This window comes from Phascolarctos cinereus, unplaced genomic scaffold, assembly GCF_003287225.1.
Source record: "Phascolarctos cinereus isolate Bilbo 61053 unplaced genomic scaffold, phaCin_HiC Scaffold_7;HRSCAF=346, whole genome shotgun sequence".
NCBI classification, from domain to species: Eukaryota; Metazoa; Chordata; class Mammalia; order Diprotodontia; family Phascolarctidae; genus Phascolarctos; species Phascolarctos cinereus.
In genome coordinates this window covers 191657981-191673194 of record NW_027556180.1, presented here as the reverse complement: position 1 = coordinate 191673194, position 15214 = coordinate 191657981, and positions in this window count along the sequence as shown.

Genomic DNA, 15214 nt, shown 5'->3' with positions numbered 1-15214 from the left:
CCAGCCTTGTGATCCTTGATGGTTATAGTTAATATTACTAAGTTTTTCAAGTTTGACTTCCTTAATGCATTAAAATTTTTGTTTGAAGTCTTCTGACAAAAAGTCTAGAATCCAAATTTTTCAGCAATTCTGGCTCTCCCAATCTGAGACTTCCACTAAAAAATTTTGCAGTGACATTATGGGATCAAGAGGTGTAAGCTAGAAGATCAAGAGCTTAGTGGTCCCTTTATCTTACTCCTTCACCTTTACAAATGAGAAAACTGAGTCCTCCATAAAATTTATGACTTATCCAAGGTCACATAGGTGGTAAGTATCAGAGGTTGGACTTTAATTGACATCCTTAGATGCCTAATCTAATGTTCTTTACACAATACTGCTCTTCTTGATAGTGATGCTACTCAATTAATTGCTTGTTGAAATATATACATACAGATATACACAAACTCTGATATACACAGATAAACACACAAATATAAACACACATATGTACATAGTTTGTCCAATATCTTAAAATGCTGAGATATGTACTTGTTTTTCATTTTCATGGTATTAATTAACATTTATAATTAATTTTAGATATATATCAGACTGTTTGCTAAAGAGCAATATATTTTAATTTTCACAGATTGAAATGTCTCTATAGGTAAAAGAAAACATATGATACTTAGAATCTCTGAAACTACTGCATTTTGTCTCTAAACTTTAACATAGTAAATGCTTCTCTAATTAATTTGTCATTAAAAAAACACCTCTTCAGAATATTGCACTGAAAATGTTTGTTTCTAAGAAGTGATATTGTAATTAAAATTGTAAGAAGTAGAGAACACCTGCCTAGTGAGAGAGATTTTTTTTAAAGCACTTCAGAAGCCTGCAGAATTTAATTAAAGTTTTCTTAGTCTTTCATATTCCGAAAAAGAGTGCTTAAAATGTTTCAATACACATTGTTTCTCTGCTTTTCAAACACTACAGTAATTTGTGGGTACAGGAGGGAGGGAGGCCCTAAAACATGTTCTTTTGGGTGTCAGTTTAGGCATCTTGTTTCCTTTTTTAAGTGGAAACTGTACTCACTTTGCTAAGCAAAAGCATTTTCAATGCAGTATTTTAGACACCATATTGTACCATTCATTAGGTTGCTTTTTCATTAAAACTAATTAAAACCAAGTTTGCCTTTTTCTCTGTTCTCAAGTAGAACATTGTAACTGATGTGGATATGTTCAATATGTTCTGTTAATTTTTTTTTTATATTCTCATGGTGATTGTCAATCCTTTCTAGAAGAATGGTTGTATGTTCTTGGGACATATTTCCTATAATTCCAAGAAAAGCACCATGTATTTAATAGACACAGCAAATATTAGCTGATCATGATGGGCTCATTCATTAAATGCCAACTCATATGATATTGATATATTATATAATATAATTTTCTTTGAAATTTCACACTTTGGATGAAATGAAAATAAAACAGAACTAAAAATTAGTTCACTAGTAAACTTGGTAACAAATTTGTTCTATACCTAAATAATGAAGATAATTCTGAATGGGTAACATAACAGGAGGTAAAGATAAATGCTCAGGGTTCAATTAATAAGAAGCAAAAAGGAAAGTTGAAAAGCATGAGATTTATTTCCTCTCTGAGACTGGTGAGCATGTATCTGCATATCCTCTCATGTCCTTCGCATAGATGTGTACGTGACTTGTGGTTGGTACAGAGCTAAGTGTTTAATAAATTCTTGTTAATTTGTAACCCTTTGCTTTCAATCAGATATCTGGTGAATAATCAGTTATAAAATGGTTACATGGAAAACTAGCAGTTCTTTAAAATTATTTTTATTGATTGATTTATGTTTACTTCAAATTCAGAACAGATCATTTCATGGGCATTTTAATAAATTGTTTATTGTCTTCCATTTTTATATTATATTTTCCTAGTATAATCCTCTTAGTATAAAAACTTCCCTGATCACAAAAATATTAAAATAAAAGCAGTGTATACAGTGATTGCATCTGACAGTACAGTATGAGTCAGGAAAATATAGTTTTCCAGTGTTTTGATATATTCTTCCACTTCAAGAACTAAAATTTTTACATAATTTTATTAGATAATACAGAAAATGAAGTACCATAATTATAAATGAATGGGGTGAACAAACTGAATAACAAACTAATAAATGCACAAGCAAGGAATTCAATTAGATTAAATTAGACAAACACTTATTAAGAATCTACTATTTGGTAGGCCTAAGCATACATAAGCTTAAACCATACATAAGCATACACAATGCATAAAAATGAAACAGCATCTGACTTTAAGGAACTTAGATTCTTTTCTTCCTGAAAGAACATGTAGGGAGTTGGCACAGTGCATGAAACACTGAAACTCAAATTAGGAAGAACTGAGATCAAATTCAGTCTCAGAAAATTAATTGCCAACTGTAAAACCCTGTAGAAGTCACTTAACTTCTTTTTGACTTGGTTTCTTCAAATGTAAAATGAAGATAGTATAATGCCTACCTACCAAGACTGTTATGAGTGTCCAATGAGATAATATTTGTAAAGCATTTAGCTGAGTGCCTGGCAGATAACAGGCAAATACTATGTAAATAGACAGATAGATGTGTACACACACACACAAGCACACACATTCATATATATGTATACATATATATGTATATATGTATACATATACATACACATATCAATTAATTTCATAGGGAGGCTTCAAATCATATGGGAAGGGCTGTAATTAATAGAACAAGACATAATGGAAGTCAGGGTAGAGGGTTAGAGGTGTTGAGGGCAAAAATGTGTGTCTCAGTGTCCTCTTGAAAGAATTCAGACACAGACTGTCTCCAAACAAAGTGAAGATATTTATTCAGGTAATGTACCTAGCAGGCTTTTCTCCTTAAAAGAGGTAGGCAGGCAGCCAGTGTGAAATTGATTCTTCTACAGGGCAAGGGTGAATAGAATTGGGTTATGGAGAAAGCAGCATGTTAATTAGCTCTAAGGTTACTAAAGTAATGGTAGGTACTGTACAGTCACTAAGTTAGGAAATACCTCTGTGGTTTTGTGGTTCATTTGTGGTAGGTTATTAGTTAGGGGCTAGAATGTGATTGGCTGATTCAGGTGCCTCAGGGGTCTTCTCGGGAACCAAGTTGTTGCCAATGACATTCCTCATCAGAGGGATATAGGAGGAGTGAGCCTGTTATGTAGAGTTAGAAGGAAATAGGGAGGCAAGGCAATCTATGACTAAGATCACATAGATTCTGAGTGGTAACATAGTACAGTAAATTTTTAGGAAATACTGATGATAATTAATTATCCTCTTCTCAGCAATATTTACAGGTGAGGAGTGGTGTATATATAGTTTCAGGGGAAGACAGACAGCAAGTTCCTGGTTCTTTCTGATATTCAAGAAAGGAGTTGAAGCTGGGTCCTTCTAGAGGTGTTTTGGATATTTGAGGTTATAACCCTCTAATATTCAGCCAGTTCAGTTTTACCCTTAGACATACTTCACTGTTGAGGTGACTGTTTCACCAAATGTGGAGTTCTTTTATCTTGGATTTTTGGCCAGCATAGAGTGGAAGGCAACATGATACATCACTACTTTTTGGTTCTCTCTGCTGGCCAGAAGAGAGGTTGTTGGTCTTGTAGTCTGGTCAGTTATAGAGGAGTAAGGAATGTTTCCTTTGCTTGGAAGCGTCACCCAAGTTCTGCACATCCTACTCAAGGTAATGAAGCTAGCCTCCAAACTGAGGTAAGCATGCTTTTTTGCCTTTCCTGCAACTGAATATTATTCTTTATTTGTAGTCTATAAAAAAGTTTTTATACAAAATAAAGGAGATCAATTTAAAATTACATTAGAAATGTAGTAAACTAGGTGATGAAATGAATAGAGCACCAGACCTAGAGTCAGAAAGACCTGAGTACAAATCCAGCCTCAGGTACTCACTAGCTGTCTGATCTTGGGCAAGTCACTTGTTTGTTTTCCTTTACTCATCTGTAAAGTGATCTGGAGAAGGAAATGACAAATTACGCCAGTATCTTTGCCAGGAAAATAGGGTTATGAAGAGTAAGACACAACTGAACCACAGATTAATTTTACTGATATCCCAAAGGGCATTAGATTTATGGCAGCCAAGTAAGACTTTAAAAGTTATTTTGGTCACTTTCAAAAGTACCAAGAAAAGACATTAGATAATAAAATAGGAAGCATGAGATAAAAGACTGCCTTCCAAAAAAACCTTTTCAGGCTTTGATGAATTCAATTGTAGGAAGTTCTGCAATAAGTGTGTATGGTATTTTCTACCTACCTAAAAATGAACATGAACTTTTAACACTGTTTGCAAGGAACAAAGACTAGAACTGCTCCAAACACTCGATATCTAGATGATCCTGAATCAGTATAGCAGCAACTATAGGTGCTCTGTGCTTTGGTAAATGGGGACATTTAATCTGGCTGCAAATGCAGTGTACAAAGTCATTTTTGACAGCTATCTTCAATCTGAACAATGCATTTAATTAAATTGATTCAAATATATCACTTGTATCCTGAAGATACAGAAAATCAAGTCTTGGTAAGAGAGAATGATATTTGGACTCTTTGATCCTGCCCACACAACAAAACAATAGGAAAATGTCAAATGTACCTTATTGAGTCTGTTTATCTACCAAGCATTAAAAATAGCAATGTTATTAAGTAGCTGAAGAAAATGTTTATCCCAAGGAATCAAAAACAAGTAGCTAGGTTTTTGGTTTAATACAAAATTTTAATTGTGGAATTGGTGGGGGAGGAGATGTAATGGGATACTCCATTACCTGATATTTACTTTTTTTTTCAGCCAAAGACAAAGTTTATTAGAACATCTGTCATATTGGGCAGACTCTTAAGGAGTCTGAATGCTAGTGAGCTATTGGCTAGATTACAAGAATCTGAGTAGTGGCTAGATTTTAAGAATCTAAGCACCATAATGCAGACAAGACCTTATAAACAGAAAGACTGTGAGAGGGATCAATAGTTTGGGGTAACTAGAGGAGGGGTCTAAGGAAGATCTGAATGAGTGGCCAGTAAACTGGGGTGAACAGAAATCCTGGGACGTGTATCCTGTGGCCAAGGGAGAATGGAGCCTAGCTAGGATTAAGGGTAGGAAATAGCCAGGGGCCATAGGGAGGTAAAACAATGGAGGGGAGATTGGGAGTAGCCACAGTGAAAGGCCAGTTGATGGGATTATAGTCTCAGGCAAATGCCAGAGATTTGGCCATGTGGGAAAGTCCAGGGCTTTTCCTTTCTGAGGTCCAGATCCCATCCTCATCATTCCCCCCCTCAAAACAAATGGGACTAAAATTATTTTGGGGTAAGGGGTGAAGGTCTTGGCTTCTGAAACTGCTTCCTGCTGGCAAGGAGGGTAAAGCTGTCCCTGCCTCCAAGGAGATCCCAAAGAGGAGGTTGACTGGAACAGAGCACAGGCTGCATCCAAGAACAATGGGGAGACATTGGCTGGTACCCGCTGTTTACTACCAACTGTAGGTGAATGGCTTGTAGTCTGGAAGACTGACAAAAAAGACTGCAGGGCCCAAATGACAGGATAAAACATCCTTAACTCTGTTTGGATTCAGATAATTCAGTTTTCCAACCATGGAATATAAAATCCACTTCATAGCCAGACTCAGGAATAGCCAAGTGGGTAACATTCCTTTTCAAAGGAACATAATGGAGAAACTCAGCCAGGAGGATTCCATATTAAACCAAGACTAAAATGTCCTCTCAGCTTTTCCCAATGCTGAATTCCTACCAGTATCACCTTCTCTGAGTAGCTTGTGGCATTTCTCTCAGATGGTGGATTACTAATTATTGATGGATTATGATCCATGAGACAACTCAAAATAAAATCCTATGAGCTTTTACCTCAAACAGCAAGTTTCATTAATCATAGCTTAGGAAAAACTTTTCCAGGATTTACATCTTAAAAAAACCCATCACCACCAAATTGAAGAGGTCTAGGGGTTCGGGGGTGCTGGGACCCCAAGATCGCGGTACTGGGCCTTGCTGAATGAATTCAACTCAAATCTTCTTCAGCCAGACGAAAAGTTTATTAGTGATAAATCATATTGACCAGGGGACGCCCATAAAGATGAACGGGCATGAGAGGTTCTCAGCCTTGTTGGCCTGAGATTCTCAGCTGGGTGATGCCTGTAAAAACGAGGGGACATGAGAGGTTCTCAGCCTTTTGAGCATGAGATTCTCAGCATCTGAATGAGGGCCAAGGTGGATCTTAAATACTAAAGTAACTTTGGGTGGCCAGAGAAGGGGGTTGGGAAATGGGTCTAGGTAAGAATTCTAATTGGGGAGGTCAGAGAAATTGAATAGACAGTGGGAATAGATAATGGAGGGAACAGGAAGGCAGAAGTTTGAAAGACATCTGCACAAAACCAAGGTGGGGCCAGGACTTTCAAAAGGAGATAAAGGAAGGCCTTTCTGAGGCCTTATAGACAAAAGGGAGCCTAAGGCTTTCAAAGGGAGATGAGGGGAGTCAATTAGGAAATTTGAAGGTTTAAGGGTTTTCTGGGTCCCGTAGACAAACAGGAGCCAGATTCTATTCAGGGCAAGGGTCGAAGGTGCATCTGAATAAGATCTAAAGGTAAGCTAGGACCTTTAAGGGAGATGAGGGTCTGGGGCCTGTGAGTCAGATTCCCTTTGGGGAAAAGGGCAAAGATCTTGGTTTGGGCCCCTCCCCCATCATAATGACTTCAGTTTTGTTAAATGCATTTCCAAATCACTTTACACAGAGAATCAACATCTCATTATTAATAGTTAAAACTACAAATTTAAAAGAGTGTGCTTACCCAAGTTTGTAGGCTAGTTTTGTTACCTTGAGCAGGATGTGCAGAAGCTGGGTGATGCAACCAAGCAAAGGTTGCCCCAAGACCCAAGACCATTGACAGTGGGACCCAGGCTTTAGCTGCTTCCCCTCCCCACTCCTTCCTTTGTGGGGGGAGGTCAAAATCAAAAATGAGCAGTAAAGGGTGAAACTCTCTTCTCCTATGAGAGGGGTTAACATACCCTCTTGACTCAAGGAAAGGGAACGGGAGAAAGGATTGACAAGGGTTGTTAAGGAGAAGTTTCAAAACTCCTTAATGATAATCACGAAACCTCCAGAATCTGCAAAGATATTTTGAGCTGTTCTAACTTTTCCCTGTAACTTCCAGGAAGGAGGATTTAGGGGTGTGGAGGGAAGGGGGTAAGTAAGCCTCACAGAACCAAAAAGCAACAGCACCATTCCCTGATTCTCTAGCACTGAGAGAATTAACAGAATTGGGCATATACTTCCAGGTAGAGCATCCTCTATGCTGTGCAAGATGCACCCAGGTCCATGGCATTGAACTGACCCAATGCACCAAGAGCCTGAAAATGTCAGGCCAAGTGTGAGACAGCCTTGTAACTATCTGCCTGAAAAGCACCTCCAAGGCCTTGGTGCTTGGACAGTGACCCCAATTGCAGAGCAAGAATGGTGGGGGAGGCTTACATACCTTCCAGTCTTAGCTAGAGAAGAACTTGGTGTTAGACAGTTTCCCGGTATAGGCCAACAAAATGTTGAGGTTTAGGGGTTTAGGGGTACTGGACCCCAATATCACAACATGTGGATCCTGTCCAAAAGAATTCAACCCACGCCTTCTTTCAGCCAAAGACAATATTTATTAAAATATCCTTCACATTGGGGAGACTCTTAAGGAGTCTGAATGTTGGTGAGCTATTGGCTAAATTATAAGAATCTGAGCAGTGGCTAGATTTTAAGAATCTAAGCCTTATTTACTCTCTAAAATGTTATTTAATAGTTAAAAAATTATTTTTACATAATGCTTCTTATACAACTCAAATTACAGTGTTTTTTTTTCTTTCCATTTGTGTCTGTTTTTCTCTCCCTCCAAATCCCCTTTGCTGTCTCTTTACTTTAATGGGTTCTATTTATAAAAATGATTAAATGGGAAATAATAAAGAAAGAAACAACAAGGGTGTGTGCACCTATACACACAGACAAACATATTTATGTATATATGCATACATGGATATATGGATATACATCTATATTTGCCATCTGTTCACCTCTCTATAGATATTATGAGGATTAATAATATTTGAACTGTGTATGTAAATAAATGCATAATGTATAATAGGTTCAGAAAATGTAAGTTGCCATTAAATCAATCATACATTTTGCATGGTTTGAAATATATTAATATTAATATTAATACATAAATAGTCATAGTTTTAATATATACTAAATATGAATGCATAGACACATTTATAAGCCACCATCCTAGAATAAGAGATTAAGGTTGAACCCCTGAGTTATTCTAGTATGACACTTCATTGATGTTCATTTCATATTGAAGTTCTGCTTGGAATAAAAAGGAAATTTCAAATCAATCCCACAGGTTATTCCTATGTTGTCTGATGGGACATCAGCTTTAAAGAATTGAGCATTGCTTCTTCCATAAGGTGCACCTTGTTGACCTTTAATATAATGAATCAAATGTTTCTCTGAAAGTCAGTTTTCTTTTGCTTGGTTGGTGCTATAGTCCAATAATAGTCTATGAGTTCTGTGAGAAAAGTTAAATTCTTTGTAGGTATATAATATCAGTTTTATAAAGAATCCATTGAAATTTAGTCTAGTATGATACTAAATTATCCCTTAACCTAAGACCTCTGGATTCATACTAGTTATCTGGTTAGCATTTCTTGCCTTTCAATTTGTATTTGCATTTACCTTTTCAATGGCATTATTCAATTCATATCTTTGCAAAACACAAAGGAGAAATTACAATGAAAAACTTCTCTAGACATAAATGTTTGTGAAGGGGAAAAAAGACCCACTCCCATCTCAGGAAAGTGAGATCCCTTGAGACTGTTGCTTGACCTAACTCTTATTCTTACGTTTTCTCTAGACCCTATCCTGAAGACTCAACAACTGACTCTAACACACACCAATCAGTTTGAGCCAGCTTTGTGGCTCTACCTTTTGTAACCAGTTCCGAACTGTGGAAATCCCCTGGCAGTTTCAAGCTATCCAGTTGAGACACATTCAGCTGTTTCAAGGTACCCATGTACTTCAGATCTTCTGACCATGTGTTTTTCATCACTATTGAACCCTGTTGTTATAGATGTGAGCTTGACTCTTTTAGTGAACTTATAACCACAAGGCTGTTCCAATCAAAATTCTATACATCCCCTCTTCTGATTTTCAGTAATAAATGACATGTTTTCCATAAGTGGTGTGTGGTATATGTGCTCAGGATCCCTTGGTTTTCTATTATAGATACTTCTCTTTCAGATACCTAGCCTTCGATTTATTAATTGGCATACTTTGTGTGTATGTAAGAATATATCATCTTAAAAAACAAATTAGTTTGACCCTTAATGCTAATGAGGTTTGTGAGTTTTGGAGTGGAGATGTCTGGAAAGAATTCAGGAGGCAGAGGTTCACCTAGTATAGAAAGCTTTATTGATGCAAATGCCACAGGCTAGTCCTTACGTGTACTAGCAATTTACAGAAAAAAAGGGGCTTGTTTTTTATATCCAAGTTTTGGATATTCAGCTGGGGTGGAATGTGTTCCTACTTACTTAGTTAACCTTAAGGAAGTGGAGGAAGGTAAGGGAAGAAGGTGTGCTGAGTATATCCAAAGCAATTCAAGGATGTGGTCACAAAAGAGGGAACTTGCAAAATTTGACCATAAGGGTTAGTCAAGTACATAGGATGTTGGCTAAAATAACAAGGCTTTCTTGTTAACAGGTAGAGCCACCTGTTACTAGGCAGATTGAGATTTACACAAAACTCTCATTGTTTCTGGGCAGAAGTCAGCCTCATCAGTGCCACACATGAAGAGATATGTCTTTGCCATTTAATTGATAGCAGCTTTCTAATTTTTTTTCTAATACCTTTTGACTATCAATGAATCATTTGTCTCTATGTGATTTTTATCAGGGAATAAAAACATAAAATGGAAATATCCTCTATTACAACTAAAATTTAAATTAAAAAATGTCATGTGCTTTTACTTACGGAAGTCTTATAGGATAAGAAGATGTGGATTAGTTGTGACTTGTTTTATTGGAGGTAGTACCCACATGGATGGGATCACAGATTCATTGAAAGAATTGAAAGTGAAGAGGTTCTGTGATCCCATGACCTCTCCTTGCTTTTTTGGACATTTGTTTTCTGTAAATCATGTTTACTACCCTATGTTTGTCATTTCACATTTATCACTCATGACTTATTCTTAACAATATTTTGCCCGCAAACTAAATTCTATCTCTTCTAATTTTGATTTTATAAGTTAATTAATTTCCTTCATTCCCTTAATGATTACTTTTTGTTCTGTTTAGGTTTCTGTTAGCTGGCTTTTACATCTTCATATTCTGTAATTTTTCTTAGAGCAAGATAGTTAAAAGTAATTATTAAAAAATGCGATAATATGTAAGTGTGTAAGAATACCTTCTACAATTATTAATGCAAGATGGCAGTATAGCAGGAAGAAGTACAATGAGGACTGGGGATGAGGTCTGGCCAGGAACGTGTTGGGTATTACATTCCATTGTGATTGTTTTCAATGTCTGAAGTTGTTGGTGGTGGTGACTGAGTCACCAATTAGAATTCCACAGCCCCAGGGCAATTGTTCCCAAATTTAATAGATTACATCACCCAAGTCTTGGTCTTAGAAGTAACACTTTTCCTTTCTTACATATATATCATATTCTACTTAGAAATATAAATGTATTTATACATGTTTTGTCTTTTCTTTCTTTTTTTCTTTTAAACTTTGCATTAATTAATTTTAGTTTTCAACATTCACTTCCACAAGATATTGAGTTCCAAATTTTCTCCCTGTATCTCCCCTCCGCCAACCCCAAGACAGAATGCATTCTAAATGGCTTTGTCCCCAGTCTGCCCTTCTGTTTAACACCCCTCTCCTTCTCTTATCCCATTCCCTTCTATTTTCCTGTAGGACAGTCTATACCCAATTGCCTGTATATCTTATTTCCCCAGTTGCATGTAAAAACAAAATTTAACATTTGGTTTTTTTTTTTAATATTAATTTATTTATTTTTAGTTTTCAACATTCATTTCCACAAGATTTTGAGTTCCAAATTTTCACCCATCTCACCCTCCCCCACCCCAAGATGGCATGTATTATGAATATCCCTTCCCCTAGTCTGTCCTCTTTTCTTTCTCTCCCCCTTTCTCTTATCCCCTTCCCCTTCTATTTTCCTGTAGGACAGGATAGACTTCTGTAACCTATTTCCTGTATTTCTTATTTCCCGATAACATGTGAAACATTTCTTTTAATCATATGTTTTTAAAACTTTAGGCTTCAAATTTTCTCTCTTTCTCCTTCCCCACCCACCCTCATTGAAAAGGAAAGCAACTCAATATAGGTTGTACATGTGCAGTTATACAAAACACTTCCATAGCAGACATGTTGTGAAAAACTAACTTTATTTCCCTTAATCCTGTCCTGCCCTCCCATTTATTCTATTCTTTCTTTTGACCCTGTCCCTCCTCAGAAGTATTTACTTCTGATTACCCCTTTCCCAATCTGCCCTCCTCTCTATCATCCCCTGCTCTCTTGTCCCCTCTCCCCCTATTTTTGTAGGGTAAGACAAAGATTTCCATACCCAATTGAATGTGTATGTTATTCCCTCCTTAAGCCAAATCCTATGAGAATAAGATTCACTCATTCCCTCTCACCTTCCCCTGCTTCCCTCCACTGTAAGAGACTTTTCTTTTCTGTTTTTTTTTTGTGAATAATTTACCCCATTCTACCTCTCCCTTTCTTCTTCTCCGATAATCCTCCCTCATCCCTTACTTTTATTCTCGAGATATGACCCCTTAATCTTCAACTCACCCTGAGCACTCTATCTATCTATCTACATACATATAATTTTTTTTCTCCAAATACCCTAATACTGACAAAGGTCTCATGAGTTATAAATATCATCTTTCCATGCAGGAATGTAAACAGTTCAATCTTAATAAGTCTCTTATGATTTCTCTTTCCTGTTTACCTCTTCATGTTCCACTTGAGTCCTGTATTTGAAAGTCAAATTTTCTATTCAGCTCTGGTCTTTTCATCAAGAATGCTTGAAAGTCCTCTATTTCACTGAATGACCATTTTTTCCCCTGAAGGATTATACTCAGTTTTGCTGGGTAGGTGATTCTTGGTTGTAATCCTATCTCCTTTGCCCTCTGGAATATTATATTCCATGCCCTGTGGTCCTTTAATGTAGAAGCTGCTAAATCTTGTGTTATCCTGATTGTGTTTCCACAGTACTTGAATTGTTTCCTTCTGGCAGCTTGTAATATTTTCTCCTTGACCTGGGAACTCTGGAATTTGGCTAATATTCCTAGGAGTTTTCCTTTGGGGATCTCTTTCAGGAGGAGATCTGTGGATTCTTTCAATTTCTATTTTGCCCTCTGGTTCTAATATATCAGGGCAGTTTTCCTTGATAATTTCTGAAAGATGGTCTAGGCTCTTTTTTTGATCATGGCTTTCAGATCGTCCAATAATTTTTAAATTCTCTCTCCTGGATCTATTTTCCAGGTCAGTTGTTTTTCCAATGAGATATTTCACATTGTTTTCTAATTTTTCATTCTTTTGGATTTGTTTTACAGTGTCTTGATTTCTCATAAAGTCACTAGCTTCCAATTGCTCTATTCTAATTTTTAAGGAAGTATTTTCTTCAGTAAGCTTTTGGACTTCCTTTTCCATTTGGCCAATTTTCTTTTTAGGGCATTTTTCTCCTCATTGGCTTTTTGGACCTCTTTTGCCATTTGGGTTAGGCTATTTTTTAAGGTGTTATTTCTTCAGTATTTTTTTGGGTCTCCTTTAGCAAGCTGTTGACTTGTTTTTCATGATTTTCTTGCATCACTCTCATTTCTCTTCCCAGTTTTTCCTCTACTTCCCTTACTTGCTTCTCAAAATCCCTTTTGAGCTCTTCCAAGGCCTGGGACTGATTCATATTTTTCTTGGAGGCTTTGGATGTAGGAGCTTTGACTTTGTTGTCTTCTTTTGGTTGTATATTTAGATCTTCTTTGTCACTAAAGTAAGATAATATAGTCTGACTCTTTTGTGCTGCTTGCTCATGATCCCGGCCAATTACTTGAGTATTAAACTCTTTGTTATGTTAAGAATCTGCTTCCAGTGTGGAGAATGTACTGTCCCAAGCTTCAGGGGTCTGTACAGCTATTTTTAGAGATACTTGTAGGACCTGTAAATTTTCAGTTCTCAAGTGTATGATAAGGGCGAGGTGTTTACTCCTTTCCTGACCTGCAACCACAAGTATTCCTTTCTGTCCTGTAACTGTGAGGAAAGGTTTCTCTCCACAGCCACTACAAGCTCCACCAAACAAGCGTTCCTCCTCACCCCAGCACTGCCACCCAGAACTGTGACCCACATCCAAAAACGGGCAAAGCAAGAGATTCCTGCCTCAGCACTGACAAAGAGATCCCTGCAATCCCTCTCTGACCAGCCACTAGATTCCCCCTCAGTCTATGGGTTGGAAGCTTGGGAAGCAGCTGCCCCCCCCCAGGGCCACACTTTTGGGGAATGAAGCTGAAACCCCACCTTCCTGTCTCAACACCGACAGAAACAGGCTTTTCCCACTGACCTTCTAATTTGTCTTTGGCATTATGGGTTGAGGAGTCTGGAAACCTCCACAGCTGCCTGTGATTCAGTCCTCTGAGGCCTGCTTCAGGTTCACTGAGGCCTGCATGCCCACATTGTGCTGCGTTCCCAGCCTGGCATGATACACCTTTCTGATCAATCATCCAGTTTGTCTTGGGCTGGAAATTTGTTTCACTCTGTCTTTTTGTGGGTTCTGCAGCTTCAGAATTTGCTTAGAGCCATTTTTTTATGAGTATTTGAAGGGGTTTGGGGAAGAGCTCAAGCAAGTCACTGCTTTCACTCTGCCATCTTGGCTCCGCCCCAACATTTGTTTTTTAAACTTTGAGTTCCAAATTTTCTCCCTTCCTCCCTCCCCACCCACCCTCATTGAGAAGACAAGCAATTCAATATAGGTTACACATGTGTAGTCAGTCAAAACACTTCCATAATAGTCATGTTGTGAAAGACTAACTATATTTCCCTCCAAACTATCCTGCCCCTTCCCCATTTATTCTACTCTTTTCTTTTACCCTGCTCCTTCTCAAAAGTGTTTGCTTCTGATTACCTCCTTTCCCAATCTGCATTCCCTACTATCTTCCACCTCTCCCTTATCCCCTTCCCCCCTATTTTTCTATAGAGTAAGATAGATATCCATACTCAATTGAGTGTGTATGTTATTCCCTCCTTAAGCCAAATATGATGAGAGTAAGATCCATTCATTCCCTCTCTCCTCCCGTTCTTCCCCTCCACTGTAAAAAGTTTCTTGCTTCTTTTATGTGAGATAATTTACCAATTCTACCACTCCCTTTCTCCTTCTCCCAGTACAATGTTCTCACCCCTTAATTTTATTTTTAGATATCATTCCTTCATATTCAATTCATTCTGTGTTGTCTGTCTATATATATGCATTCCCTCCAACTACCCTGATACTGAGAAAGGTCTCATGAATTACAAATTTCATTTTTCCATATAGGATTGTGAATAGTTAAATTTTAATTAGTCTATTTTGATATTTCTTTCTTGTTTACCTTTCATGCTTCTCTTGAGTCTTGTATTTGAAAGTCAAATTTTCTATTCAGCTCTGTTCTTTTAATCAAGAATGCTTTGAAGTCTTCTATTTTGCTGAATGTCCATTTTTCTCCCTGAAGGATTATACTCAGTTTTGCTAGGTAGGTGATTCTTGGTTTTAATCTTAGCTCCTTTAATCTCTGGAATATCATATTCTGATCCCTTGATGATCCAAGCATGGACAAAGAAGAGAATCCTGCCTCAGTGCCAGCAAAAAAATCCCTCCAACCCCTCTCTCATCAGCCACTCAATCCCCCCACTTTCTGTGGGCCAAGAGCTATGGAAGCAGCTGCTGCCACCACCATCCCAGAAATGTAGCAGGGCTGGGGCCATACCATAGTCCTCTCTTACCCAGGTCTGACAGACCTTTCCTCCCGACCTTCTAAATTGTCTTTGCATTTTGGGGTTGAAAAGTCTAAAAACCACCACAGATGTCTGTGATTCAGGCCTGCTCCAGGTTTCCTGGGGTCCCATCTTTGACTGCACAAC